This window comes from Propithecus coquereli, unplaced genomic scaffold (genome assembly GCF_000956105.1).
Source record: "Propithecus coquereli isolate 6110/MARCELLA unplaced genomic scaffold, Pcoq_1.0 Scaffold28, whole genome shotgun sequence".
NCBI lineage: Eukaryota > Metazoa > Chordata > Mammalia > Primates > Indriidae > Propithecus > Propithecus coquereli.
This window is the reverse complement of record NW_012148396.1, coordinates 6,092,209-6,107,303: the sequence shown is the minus strand read 5'-3', so window position 1 is coordinate 6,107,303 and position 15,095 is coordinate 6,092,209.

Sequence of the window (15,095 nt, the reverse complement as noted above, 5' to 3'; positions counted from 1 at the left end):
TTGCAGGATATAAAATCAACTTACAAAATTCAGTATCGTTTCTAAACATCAATAGCCAACTATCCTGAAAAAGAAATCAAGTAAACAATCCCATTTACAGTAACTACAAAAAATAACAAAATGCTTAGGAATAAATGTTAGGCATTATTATTGTTGTTATTTTATCTATTAATACAACATCAGAGGACAGAGGTGGATGTTTATTTTTCTAGTGCATAATCACCAGTACACTCCAAATCGATCTTCTTTTAGATTTAAGCTGAAATATGTTTTGTAAGAAGCTGGTATATCTTTGGTTGCCCTGGGGAAACTTAAATAGCTGAATTCTCGGCAATGTTTTCCTCTATACATAATGAGATTATTAAGCAGCCCAGGAAGTCTCTAACAGAGAAAAAAAAAAAAATCCCAGATGATCAGACTAAACTTTCTATTGCTCATTTTCAGTAAACCATCTCTAATCAGTCATGGAATGAATAGACTTATAATGAGATCCTACCCTCTGGGCCAGTTACTCTGTTAAGTTTTTGGAAGCCCAGAGGTGATCAAAATATCACCTCACTCCTCAGGGTGCTTACAATTTGGAGTGAAAAGAGTATACAGAGATGTAACAGTCTTTTGCTTGTCAGGAAACATCAAGTCATCGAAGAATGTTAAAATCAAGAATGATGAAAACCAAATTATTGACTCATTCCTTTGCACCTGAAACCCTCCATGGAATTTTTTAACAACATCTGATTGTCATGACATATTTTATTAGTCAAAGAAACAAGACTCAAAGAATTGAAGTCATTTTGCCAATATCATGCAAAATGTAATGCACAAACTGAAGATTGATTCCTAGATTTGGCAATTACTTTTCACCTAATCACAATACTGAGGTTCTATTCTTCCAGATAATGGTAATCCAATTTCATGATGATTCCAGTATCCCTTTATGGGGGTTTTCATGTAATTTTATCCTTTTAACATTAAGCTAACTATTTAAAGATGGATCTAATATTAAAAAAATATAGCATCACTTTTAAATAACACTGCCATGAAAGATTCCATTTTCTAATAATGAATATTTGCCTAAGTAGCTCAAGTGATTTTATACTTTGAGTAAGAATGTGGGCTTTCAAGTTTTCCCATTGGGGAAGACATTTTGTGGTATTTCCAGGATGCATTTCATATCTAAATATTCTCTCTTGGTTTGGTGTAGGAGATGGGGATGATAGAGGGGCAGACGATATTATTCTACTGGCACAACTCTGGACATATGAATTCATCACTTGAACAGAGATGTGTCATACACTTGTGCTAGTAACAGAAGCCTGTGGAGTGTTAATAAAAACAGCCCATTCTGGCAGAGTATCAAGACCTTGCCATGGACAAGTAACAATGGCCCATGGTGGCTAAGGACAAATAAAAATAAAATCTTAAGTTAGATAAGGAGAGACTTTACTAGAAAAAACAACTGCAATTGGGAGAATACCCTAACAAATTCCTAAAGGACCTCAAAGTTCAAGCAGAAAAAAATTTTTTTTTCAATAGGGAAAAGTAAACAAGATTAGAAAGAACCAGGTATCAGAAATTGTCATGAACAGGAGGCTTGGTTGGACCATTCAGTAAAAAATCTCTTTCTTTCCAGTCAGCCAGTTCTCTGGAGGGACTGTTAGAAGAGGAGTTGCTCTATTTTCCAATGCCAGTTTAAGCTCCCAATGTTTGCTTAAGCTTGAATACGGGTCAACATTTAGGGGTCCAGAAGAAAGAGAGATCTGGCCGCTCAGGCTTGCCTCCCCAAATCCCACTCTAAACTATAGGATGAGTAGCTATAGACTGTGGTGGGTGAGCAGGATCAGATCATGGTGGATGAATAAAAACAGCCTGCAGTGGGGAAGTGACAATAGTGGACTGATATACCCGGAGTCACAAGACCTACCAATGGTAGGATCCTGTTGAAACATAGAAGGAAAACAAAAGCGCGCTTATAACTCTGAACAGCTAATCTCTTTAATCTCTTTCTACTGTCCCTGAAAATCCTTTGTACAACCTATTTTTTCCCAATTTCTAACAAACCACATTCTTCCACTTTTATGTCTTGCATATATTTTCCTTTTAGTTACAAATCACTGATCCTTTTTCATACCAACGAATTCCCTTTTTTTTGTATGACCCCACGTCATTCCATTTTCTCTTTAAATCATTTTCATTCTCCTAGCCTGTCTTAGTGGCCAACACCATTTTGGTACCACAGAACTTTTTATTTACATCTAGTGTGCATTAATATCCTCATATGGGAGACATTCATGACCCTTTCTCTTTACAAGGAGATCCTAGGGGCTTTCAAAGGAGACACCCATCGTTGTTGTCTTTGCATATCGTGCACTGCTTAGCAACGTGCCTGACATCTGACGTCCGAGAGGGTGCTGAGCAAATGTTTGCTGAATGCATTTACTGAATCAAAACACTAATTTTGAAAGCTAAATGTCCTAGATTTGGTGTCTATTCGTTTCCTATACTTCTATGCTAGGTGTAGTCCATAATTAATACTCAATGATTTTGCTGAAAATGTAGAAGACAGTTGTTCAATCCTGATTTCTCTCACTTACTACCTTTGTAAATTTGGTTAGAATATTTAAGCTCTCTAGGATCCAGTTTCCTCACCTGTACAGTAAGAATAAAACCACTTACAACAACATCCTTCAAGTTATGACCTATTTATTAGATATTAGTCAGGTTATTAAGAAGAAGAATGCCTCCCTCCCTGGTGTCTTCAGACCTATATGTCAGAGTTAGCCTGCAGTAAGTAATTAAAATTGCCAAGATGAATAATAAAATGACAAATATAAAAATAAAAAATAAAACTTGTCTAGCAATCAAAAGTCTTGGGTTATTGTATGTCTTGTACCTAGTCTTTATCAGGTGATTCTAAGCTAATCAGATAATGAGATATATCAGAAATATAAACGAAATAAAGTCTACCTTACTGTCTTGAAACAATTTTAAGATCAAACATATTGGAAGAAAAAGATGATCTCATCTGAAATATGCTTATGTAAATATCATTAATACTATTTTGAATCAAAAGGGTTAAACTCTTTATTCATTTTGCCCCCAAATCATTTGATTTTTTAAACAAATAATTCTCTCTTAAAAATAGCTAGTAATTGATGTAGAAAGAAATGGTTGCTACCATCCCCTTACAACTCTCTCAACAAAAACATTGATTTTTTTTCCAATTGGCTAATTGATTTTAAGCAATTAGTCAGTGCAAGTAACATGTAACTAGTTAATTAGCTTATCTAATGCTGCTCCTGTGAGAGCCATTAGAATGTGGATTCACTGCCTCCCATGAATTAAAGAAGTAACAAGAGAAGAAGGCCAAGGAATTTGTGTTTTCAGAGAAAATACAAATGCAGAAAGGAAAGCTTCAACAAATGGATTCTGAGAACAGGTTCTTTGGAAATAATTTGTTTCACTTATTTTAACTATCTTATTATTCAAGTTTAGGAAAAAATAACATTAGATAATTCAGAAAACATCTATAATCTTCCTATTTATAAATATTAATTTTTTTTATACATCCTGTTCTAAAATTTAGATGCATTTTCATACTCAAACACAGACACACACACACACACACACACACACACACACACATACAGGTTTTCAAACCAAAATATATTTATCTACACAGCATGTGTGTATTAATTGCCTAATGTACATGCCTGGAAACACAAAAAGCCATGGTATATGACTTCTTAGATAGGATTGGGAAAGATAAATATTAATTATGTAGTTATCCAAATTGATACATGATTACAAAGGAATGATTGGCCCACAAGAAATCTGTACATTACTCTGAGAGCATATCACAAAGAAATTTGACTCAGAACACTAAGAAATATTCCCTGAGAAAGCAGTATTTTGAACTGGTATCTGAATGAAGAAAGGGCTTTACCTATGGAAGGGAGAAACAAAGACTGGTAAATGAGTTTTATAAGATTAAGCAAGAGCCTTAGGCAGGAACTAGACCATGAAGGTTGTTGTAGACAACAGCCAGATTAGAGTAGAGCCTCAGTTAGCCTTGGGTATGTTGAGTTTGTGATGCCACAGAGACCTTATGTGAAGCAGTCAACTACAGAGTTGGCGCTATAACTAAGAATTAAGGCTGTGAAAATAATATAAATTTAAAGGCCATCCAAAAAAAGATAAGTTTTGAAAATGTTGGCATTGATGTTATGGTTCAGGAGAGAGAAAAAGTAAAAAAGAGAGGTTCATGGAATAATAGACAAGGGATATGACTAAGGCTTTTATAAAAGGATGAGATGAAATAACTAATAAAAATATAATGATATGTTAAACTTCACTATAATTTCAAAAAATGAATATTAATACATAAGCAAAATACCTTTTTATATGCTTCATACTGCCAAATAAGTAGAGAGTGGAATAAAATTATATGTTGGAGAAGATAAGAGAAAATAGAAATTTTCTTTTTTTTTTTTTATTTCAGCATATTATGGGAGTACAGATGTTTAGGTTACAAATGTTGCCCTTGCCCCTCCTACCCCCCGAAGTCAGAGCTTCAAAGGTGTCCATCCCCCAGATGGTGTGCACCGCACTCGTTATGTAAGAAATTTTCTTGAAATTAGCACATACAGACTTTCTGGCTATCAATCTAATATTATCTAGTGAAATTAATTCTGCATATGCTTAATAAACCAGAAATTCCACTCCTGCATATATATTCTTGAGAAATCCTCCCTCACCCATTAGAGCACATTTATAAGTTCATTGTTGCTTTTTATATGAAAAATTTTGCGACTACCTACCTGTTTATGACGAGGGGTTATAAGATGTAAAATGTAGTGTATGCCTACCATGGAATATTATGCTACAGTTTGAAGCAACAAACTAGATGTGCATTTGGCCATATGGATAAATATTTTTTTTTTTTTATTTCAGCATATTATGGGGGTACAGATGTTTAGGTTACAAATGTTGCCCTTGCCCCCCCCCCCCAAGTCCGAGCTTCAAGCGTGTCCATCCCCCGGATGATGCGCATCGCACTCTTTGTGTATGCATATACCCGTCCCCTCCTCCCTTCTCCCTCCTGCCCGACATCCAATAGATGTTATTCTTATATGTGCATTTATGTGTTGATCAGTTAATACCAGTTTGATGGTGAGTACATGTGGTGCTTGTCTTTCCATTCTTGGGATACCTCACTTAGTAGAATGCGTTCCAGCTCTATCCAGGAGTATACAAGAGGTGCTATATCACCATTGTTTCTTAAAGCTGAATAGTACTCCATGGTATACATATACCACATTTTATTAATCCACTCATGTATTGATGGACACTTGGGTTGTTTCCACATCTTTGCAATTGTGAATTGTGCTGCTATAAACATTCGGGTGCAGGTGTCTTTCTTATACAATATCATTTGGTCTTTTGGGTAGATACCCAGTAATGGGATTGCTGGATCGAATGGTACTTCTACTTGTATCTCTTTACATGGATAAATATTAAAAATAGATTTTAGGTAAATCGGTTATGTGACAAGGGCTAAGGAAATAAAGTATATTAAAAGAGAAACAGTGATTAAACATGTCAAATACTACTGAAAAGTAAGATGAAGTTTGATGTGTACTCAATGAATCTGGTGACATGAACCATTGTCACATTTTTTACCACATCAGGAGTTATTTCAGTGGAGTGAAACAAAAGTCAGAGTAGGCAGGTTTGAAGAATAAATGAAAATAAGAAAATGAACTCACAGAATGAAGATTGCCCTTTCTATTTGCTGGAACAGAATGTACAAATGAAATTGTGTTATTTTTTATTTAAGTTTGGAGATATTTAGGTAAAAAATCATAATGAAAGGACCCATATAAGAGAACAGGAACAGAGAGGAAGTTACAGGAGTACTTAGATCAAAGGTTTCAACATGCTGTAAAGGGAGACTGACCAGACCTCACAATTTCCTGTATGTTGGAATCCACGCCCAGTTTTGGTTTCAGCAATGAAGTAATGATGATTGGGTTTACATTGTCATTATTTATTTTGTTTTGTCTTTGCTAACAAATGCAAGGAAAGGAGATATATTTGACTTAGCTCCAATAAAATTACGGGTTCAAATTCCATTCCTAATTAATTAGCATTGTGGCCTTGAGAAAGCTGTCTAACTTCTCCTTACATTAACATATTCATCCATAAAATGTGACTGAAATGTCATTCGTCTACAGAATATTTGAGAGAATTAACTGAATTAATAAATATTAAGTGGGGAGGAGCCAAGATGGCCAACTAGAGACATTGCTTATGGGACCCTACCAACAGGAAGGTAGGATACAGGATTGTGGAGTGGGGAATAGAGTCAAAGCTAAGGTGTAGATCACAGAGAGAGATAGCAGAGACAGCTGGGGATCCCACAGAGAAAAACTGTGAAGCTGAGAAGGAAGAAATAAAGAGGAGAAGATATTGGTGAGGATCAAACCCAGCGAGGCTTAGAGCCCAGTAAAAGGGTAAGGGGGGATTCCCATCCCCCTCCTACACACCTTTGGTGAACACTGGGCCACAAGGTTTATGGAAGACTTTTCCACCCTCCATAATCCCAGGCACAGAGACAAGTAAGGAATAATGGGGTGAATTAGTGAATCCCAGAAGTTTGGGCAGTCCAAGAGATGCTCCTCCCGGGAGAGTGTCATGAGAGGCCAGAGTCCAACTTTCTTCCATCCAGACACTTCCTCCCCTGCACCTCCCCTAACTACTGCAACTGAGAAAGCAATTTGAGCTCAGGCTAACCAGGAACCATGGTCCCTCCCGCACCCATTACTCCTGTGAGAGTGGTTTAAGCCAAGAAGTTCACGAAGGGAAGCTTCTCTCCAGTGGGCTTGCACCCCTGGCTGAAGTTTCCACAGAGAGTGAGTCCTCTTTCCCTGAGGACTTGCAGTGGAACAGAACGATTTAGGAACTCCTTGCCCACCAACATTTTTACGGGGTCTCATACCAGTGGCGTAGATAAGCAAGCTGGTTCTGGTGCCCCTGAACACAAGAAGGGTGCAGGGGGATGCAGGGGAGAAGTCTAGAAGCTGAACTAGGGTGGAAAAGAAGCCTGTGCAGACATAACTGACAGGAGAATGTGGTGGGGTGCTGAGGAAAGGGGATCGGGAGGGTGTCCATACCACCATCCCCCAGAATCACCATATTGGATAAGGGTGTGGCATTTGGAGAGGGATAACCTAGCCCCCAGCTCCACGGCAACTGCACATCTGACACGCAGGCATGCCCGCTGACCGGTGCTGTGATCCTTCTACCGACTCATTACAACAGGGAGAGCAGTTTACTCCAAGAAGTTCGTAAGTGGTCACTTTTCTCTGGTGGGCGCCATCTCCTGGCTGAGGTCCCCACAAAGTAGCCCACACCTCTTCCTTTGAGGACTTGTAGTGGAACAGGGGTGCACAATCTAGGAAACAGCCTGCCTGCCTGCATGTTGCAGAGATGTAAGCTAGTCGGTCAGACAGGCAGACCAGGGGGAGATTTGAGAGCTGGACTCCAGTGATGAGGGAGAACGCATGGACTGAACTGATGGGAGTGTGCTGTGGGGGTCCAAGGATCAGTAATTTGGGAAAGTGTCCACCCCTCTTTGCAGAAAAACAGTGCTGCTGGGTAAGACTTCCAGGCTGGGGCCCTAACACTCAAGCCTGTAGGCCCCTCCCCCATGAACAATCTCTTGGTTTGGAGAGTATGTCCTGACTCTACTACCAGTAGCTCCTGCTAGTGGCCAGAAAGCAACTTCTGAACCCCACTGAGGCTTTACAAAGCTTTAGAGTCTCCTGCAAGCCACAAACTGCTTTGATCCTACCAACACCTCAATGGTGGTAGAGACCAAGCAACACCATGGGAGCTATAGGGCCCCTCCTAAAGCTTGAGGCACTCGAGTACTCAAACTGAGGGACTAGAGCCTACCACAAGCACAAAAGAATATCTTGGCAGCTGCCTCTATCACACAAACATCAACCGATGACAAGGATAACAACTCTGTATCTCATCGTAGCACCTTCCAACTCAAGCAAACAGGGCAAGGCTGAATTTCTACTCACAAGTACCACCTGCCATCTTGGAGGTTAAGCTGGGAGACCCAACTCAATTCATGCTGCTGGGAAAAGGTGAAGACAGAAGGACAGAGGCAACCAGAGAGGATCATCAAAACTGTTTGAATACCACAACTTGGGACCAGCACTCTTCTTCCTGACATGATCAGGGATTGATCTTTGGGGACCCAGGGAAAGGCCCACAAGCCAGGCCTAGTACCTCCAGGAGTCAATCAAGAGGCCAGATGAGAAGGAATCAGTGAAAGAACTCCAGTAGTATGAAAAATCAGAGAGAAAGGACACCCCTAAAAGGAAACAACAACTCTTTACCAATGAATACCAACCAAAACAAAAATACTGAAATGACAGAGAAGTTTTATATCTTCATGTTTAGATTTTTATGTCACTCCAAAAGTTTTTCCTCTTAGCAAAATCATACATCAATGCAAAATAAAGGTCGTGCTAATTAAATAGGAATATTAATGACTCTGAGACTTTTGGAAAAGATGGGATTAATTCTCATCAGGGCGACTTATGGGTGAGGAGGCATTGAAAGGGCTTAGATAGAGGAGAAGGGATTAAAATGAGTAGAACAAATAATTAAAGCTATAGTTGTCATACTTTTCAGTCTCATGTTGTTTGTGAGAACCGACTCTGCTTCTACATTTTAAAAAGATGGACATTCTCATGACATGTGCTGAATTTTCTGACAGCACATAGAGGTGAGGTGGAGGAGGAAAAAAACTGAGAATCACAGGGACACAGATGTTGAGGGGCGGGGAGTTTTGGGGTGGAGACATTTCCTGTTGGTTATCACTGTGCAGACAGAGGCATTAGAATCAACACATAACGGAGAATATTTACAGGGCTAAACCATCAACAAAAAATTGCTCAAAATGGAAAAACATTCTAAAGCAGCATCAAAACTTCGAACTAGAGGTGTAGGCTTTGCTGAGATAGAATTCCAGCAAGGGAATAAATTAAGGAAGAACCTTTACATTGTTCTCAACTTAAACTCTTAGCTTTACCCCTAGGTTTATAAGCCTGGAGAAACACTATTATAATAAGTGCCTGATTTATCAAGAAAGAAGGACACATTTCACATGCATACCAAATTACGCCTTACCACTGACTGTTATTATTTAAGATTTATCCCATGGTTGAAAACTTCCATTATAATGAATGATGAAACAAAATAAATAATTACATCCCAGCTACCCTTGACAAAATATGTCAGCCAAGTACATTTTTAAATCCAATATCCAAATTTTATGACTTATTAATTTGCAGAAAGTCATTTGCAGAAAGTTGTAATGTGTTTTCTTAAAATTAGTGTTATTTAATATGCCCAAACTAGATAATTTTATCATTATTTTTTTAACTGGCTTTGAAAAGGGCTGAATTGTGGAATCACAGGAATGATTTATGACCACATGGAAGTAAAGACATGTGAGACACAGCAGTGTCCACTTTGGCTCCTGTATCTAAATAATTGGATGCATGACGTTTTTAGAAATCTTCATCTGTCAATTAAATATAAGAATTGTGAGAAGGAAAACCAGCTTTGTTTCTTGGCTCATAGTTGTGTCCCTAATCCTAGTGCAGTATCTGGCCATATAAGAAATTTTTGAATAAAAAATATATATAAAAGGCAAAAAACAAACTTATTTCAGAAAGCTTTAAAATCCCGAGGGGATAAATACAGCAGGGATATGAGGGTGGGATTTTGTACAGCAAAGTGATTGTTTTAGGTTAAGCCTGAAACTGTATGGGGGCATAGAATATAAGACATGAGAATAAGAATGATCAGTGTCTTGACGGGCTACTAGGTAAGGTTTCAGTCACATCGTTGTCTTGCTGGGACCTCTGGCATGCAAGCTATAATGCAAGAGAAAAACTAAAGACAGTATTAGCAATAGCTGATCTATTATTTTTGTTGTATTTTTACTTTGATTTAACACTGTATGATTTCCAATAAAACTATTAAATCAAATAAAGTAAAACACACAAGTGATTTACATAATAGAAATTTATCCCTCTTTTACACAATTTGAAAATGCTGTTTTTCAGTTTAGCAGATTACTTTTCTGTCCGCGGCACCTCAGGGACCCTGGTCCCTCCATTCTGTAGCTCTGCTTGCCTAAGGTCTTAGGGTCCTCTGCATCCAGTAGGCAGAGAGGGTGAAAGAGTAGAAAAGCCCCACCAACTTCTTAAAACCACTGTCCCTGAAATAACACAAATGCTTGTGCTCAGATTCTTTTGACTGGATCTCATACATGACCACCACTGACTATAAAGGGAGTTGAGAAATGCCATTTACAGTGAGCACTAAGCCCAGCACCAGGAATACAATGAGTAAATAAATAAATATCATTATTTTATTATATCATATAATGCATATTAAGTGAATTTTCCTCCAGATTGTCAGCTGTTGAAGGCCTGGATCCAGTCTTTGTAATTTCAATGTGTAACATGGGCCTCTTTTGGCAGAGATCACTGGCTGTCTAACGAAATCTGTTGCGTATCCTTTTTCTCGGGCACATAGCCATAGTTGTATTCCCCAGTTTCTTTAGCATTTGGGTGTAGCCACACAACTAAGCTTCTTCCAGTGACAATGTGAAGGGAAATTACTTCTGCCATTTTATAGCATGGTCTATGAGAAGATCAAACGAGACAAATTTGCATGGTACTCTCGCATTAGATTTACCGATTCCAATTGACTGAAGGTTAAATGCACAGGGGGATGTTGGAAGCCACTTGGTGAAGATAGCAAAACCTCTATTGACTCTGAACTGTGACTAGGTCTTCAGGGACTGAAATCTTCCCTTGGCTGTTAAATAAAAATAAATCAAATTCTTGTTATGCAGCATTTATAATTTTGGGTTTATTAGTTACAGCCACTTAGACTATACTAACTAATACTGTCATGACCATGGAAGGCTAAGGGACCTCATGGTTGGGTATACAGACTTTGGAAAGATCAATAAGGCCTCATTTACTTGCTCAAGGTTAACCTTTTATAAGCAATAGAGCTGAGAATCAAACCCATGTCTACCTGTTACTGAATCTGTTGATCCTTCCCCTGTATGTCACTGTCTCTCACATGATTTTAGTTTCTCTTACACTACAGTTTCCCCTGGGACACCTTCTGTGCCCTTTGGTATTGTCACAGAGAAACATATGACTTTGTTGCTAACCTAAGGCATTGCTATGGGCAGAAAAAATGCTTGTACTGGCTGGTCTTAATAGTGAGATTCTCATTACAAACTTCTTCAAAGGTTAAAGTGTGGGCAGCTGGCATGTTTTATGTCCCTTCAATTTCACACATAACAGAAGAATTTCACTCCTTCTAAGAAAGTTGTAGGGCACTTGGCTAATATTTATAGCTTTTTTTAAGCAAGTACATACATAGTAATTTTTCTAATAATTTGAAGCAGTATGGTAGTTTAAAGATTATGGGCCATCTTGAAATGAATAGTGTTTCTCTGACTGGGCCTAACTGCTGAATAACTAACTCACCATGGATATTTTATTTCCCTAATAAGTTAAGAGAGAAATCCAATTTAATTCTATTTGATTCAATAAATATGTATTTAGAGTTCTTTAAGTAAGAGTATATATGAGTGAAAGAGTTGTATAATGAATTATTTCTGCTAGGAGAAAAATAAATTTTAGAAGTTATTATAAGAATGTTTTAAGCACATATAGTTTAACTTGTCTATGGAGTTTAGAGGAGACATTCATTATATCATTGGGTAGATTGGAGCAATGCATACCAAGGAATCCTTCTTGGAGGAAGAAGCTAAATCTAGTCACATGATCAGGTGACAATGACATTAAATGAAGACATTAAATGAAGATATAATTCCAGATCAAGGGAACAGCAAAAACAAAGGCATGGTGAAAGGAGAAGAACATAAAGTTTCCTAAGGAAAAGGCAAGGAGTTTGGCTTAAGAGTGGAACATGTGAGGGAGGAAAGGAAAACCTAGAAGACTTTCAAAATTAATTGTCAAAAGAAAATGAAAGTTCATGAATTCCATCCTGAAATGTTTTGAATTATAGTCTGGGTAGAATGAAAGATTCACTTAGTATGTAGAGGACAGTCTCAATGCAAATCGAGGTATATATATATATATATATCTTATGGACTATTTTATAAGCTATCTGATATATCGATCCTGAGTACAGAGGAAGGATAATGAAAGTATCAAGATATCAGACTGAATGCCATAGAATATAAGAGGATCAGAAATAAAACATAAGAGAATCGCTTTCTAAATTAAAGACAAAGTTCATCATTTTGTAATGATTCATTGCATCTCTCCAGAAAGCATTCATTTTCTAACTGCTCCATGGATAATGGATTTTGTACTACTGCAGGATGGCTAAATTTGGAAGGTAGTATGTTAAGTGGTGAATTTTAAATAGATGAATACTTTCAAGTTCCAGCTTTTATAATATATTTATTTTTTTCTAGCCAGCCATTATACCATCAATGGCACATCAGTCTGGATAAACTGGGTCATGCCATAGTAACAAACAGCAGTGATCTTCTTAGGGATTTATGGCAAAAACAAGAGGAAAACAAAAGCAACAACGCTCTTGCTCCTCCAAACAAAAAAACAACAAAAAAAAGACTCTGAAATTCATTCTTCCATTCAGATATTTTAACAATAGGTTTGAGAGCCATGCACTGATTTAGGTGTAGCCAAAGGCCTTTTCTCAGTTTTATATTTGAGTGGTCTTGTTCAGAATCTGTCACCTCTTACAACTCTGCAAGTCCTCAAACTTCTGGTTTATTTTTATTTCCTTTTCATGCTTCAAGACAGTCCAAATATTTTCTCAACTCATCTCTTTCTTGTAATAACTTGCCAAATACAATCAATAGGAACGGTCACAGAGCATTATGTTTTAATTTCATTCCTTTTACCTAGAGATAAAACTGTATTAGGGACTAGAAACCATATTAAAACCCTGCTTTTGAACTTCCAGTTTAACAACATGGCATAAGCCCATTTTTCCTTGCCTTTCTTCTAAGCACAGCTATAATCCCTAGAAATGGCACAAGGGAAAACTAAAGGGTAATTCCAAAATGTGCTAAGAAGAATGTGAGCTGTTTTGAGGCTCCAGGAGTCTCCAAGAACACCACAGCAGCAAGATGTCCAGAATCCCCCTATCCAACAGCAGAAGGCCTCCTAGATCCAGCATGTCCAGATCTCCCAACTTAGAACAGAAGGCAGCCCAGGTAGCCTCATTCTTCTCCCAGATTGACCATGAATCCCTCTGACAACAGCGAGTGAGTTTGACACCACTGACAAGGGAGTTTGACCGGGAGCCCTGCCAGAATTAAGTGGCCAAGGCAGGTACTATTCTTCTGTGCCGTGTCTAAGACTCTTCTTTTAAACCTAGAGACACTTAGGCAAGCTGATGGAGTTGTAAAACGGGAACCAATCACAACCAGTACCCTGGGTGAGCAAGCTTCTTTTTCCCCAGGAGCCTGCGAGCCTCCTCCACTGTCACAAGTCACCGAGGTGGCCGGGTACACCAGTAGGGAGATCCCACAGCAGCCCTCACTCACTGAGAGGCACCTGGAGACGTGGCGCAGACAACAGCAGCAGGGATCAGCCGAAGCCGCAGCAGCACCAGCAGATAAACTGATAAACCAAGTGACCAAAATAGCACTGCGGAGCCTCTGTACATTTAATTGTCTTTGGAACAGCAGCCCGCAGAGTTGGGTCAAGACTCATATGCTAAATGTAAATAGGAAGACTACCTACTAACGTAAGACATATAGATAGACTCGGACTCTCCTACAGTAATAGACAAAACGTCCAAAATGAATAACTAGCTATGCCAAGACCAGGAAAATTTCAGCTTAAATGACAACAGCCACAAAAAAGTTCAACTGATGCCAGCACTGAGACAAATCAGATGCTGTACTTATCTGATAAGAATTTGACAACAGCCATCAAAAAGTGCTTGAATAATCCATTACAGATTCTCTTGAAACAAGTGAAAAAATATAGTAAAGAAGAAATATAAGTTTAAAAATTAATAAATGGAAATTATTGAACTAAAATAAATGTTGGTAGATTTCTCAGCAGAAAACTCGTGCCAAAGAGAATTTGGCAAGATATATTCAAAATGCTGAAAGAAAAAAAAGTACCAGCCAATAATATTTTATCAGTGAAGTTTTCCTTCAGAAATGAAAGAGATGAAGGCTTTCCCACACAAACAAAAACTGATGGAATTTAAGACTGCTAGATTTACCTTATAAGACATAAATATTCTGAATTTGATGATATATTTATGTTTATCAGTGAATTTTATACTTTCATATGTTTTTATGTTACTAATTTGTGTTCTTTTGTTTCATTCAGCTTGAGAAACTCTCCTTATTAGTTCTTGTGATATGAAAACAACCTAAGTGTCCATGGACAGATGCATAGATTTTAAAAAGTGATATACACACATACACACACACACACACAGATAATACATACACTATGGAATATTATTCAGCCTTAAAAAAAGAGTGAAATCCTGCCATTTGTGACAACATGAATGAACCTGGAGGATATCATGTTATGTGAAATAAGCCAGATACAGAAAGACAAATGCTGCAGTTATATCTGGAATCTAAAAAAAATAGTTCAACTTCTAGCAACAGGGAGTAGAATTGCAGTTCATTACCAATGGCTTGGGGGAAGAGGAAGAAATAGAAGATATTGGTTAAGGTTATAAACTTTCAGTTATAAGATGAGTAAATTCTGAACATCTAACATATAGCACGATGACTCTAGTTAATAATAAAGTATTATATAGTTTATTTTTCTAAAAAGTATATCTCAAGTGTTCCCATCACACAAAAAATGGTAACAGGGAGATGATGAATATGTTAATTACCTTGACTTTGGTAATCAATTTACAATGTATATGTGTATGGAAACATTACATTGTTCACCTTAAATATACACAATTTTTATTTATTAACTATACCTCAAAATATGAAT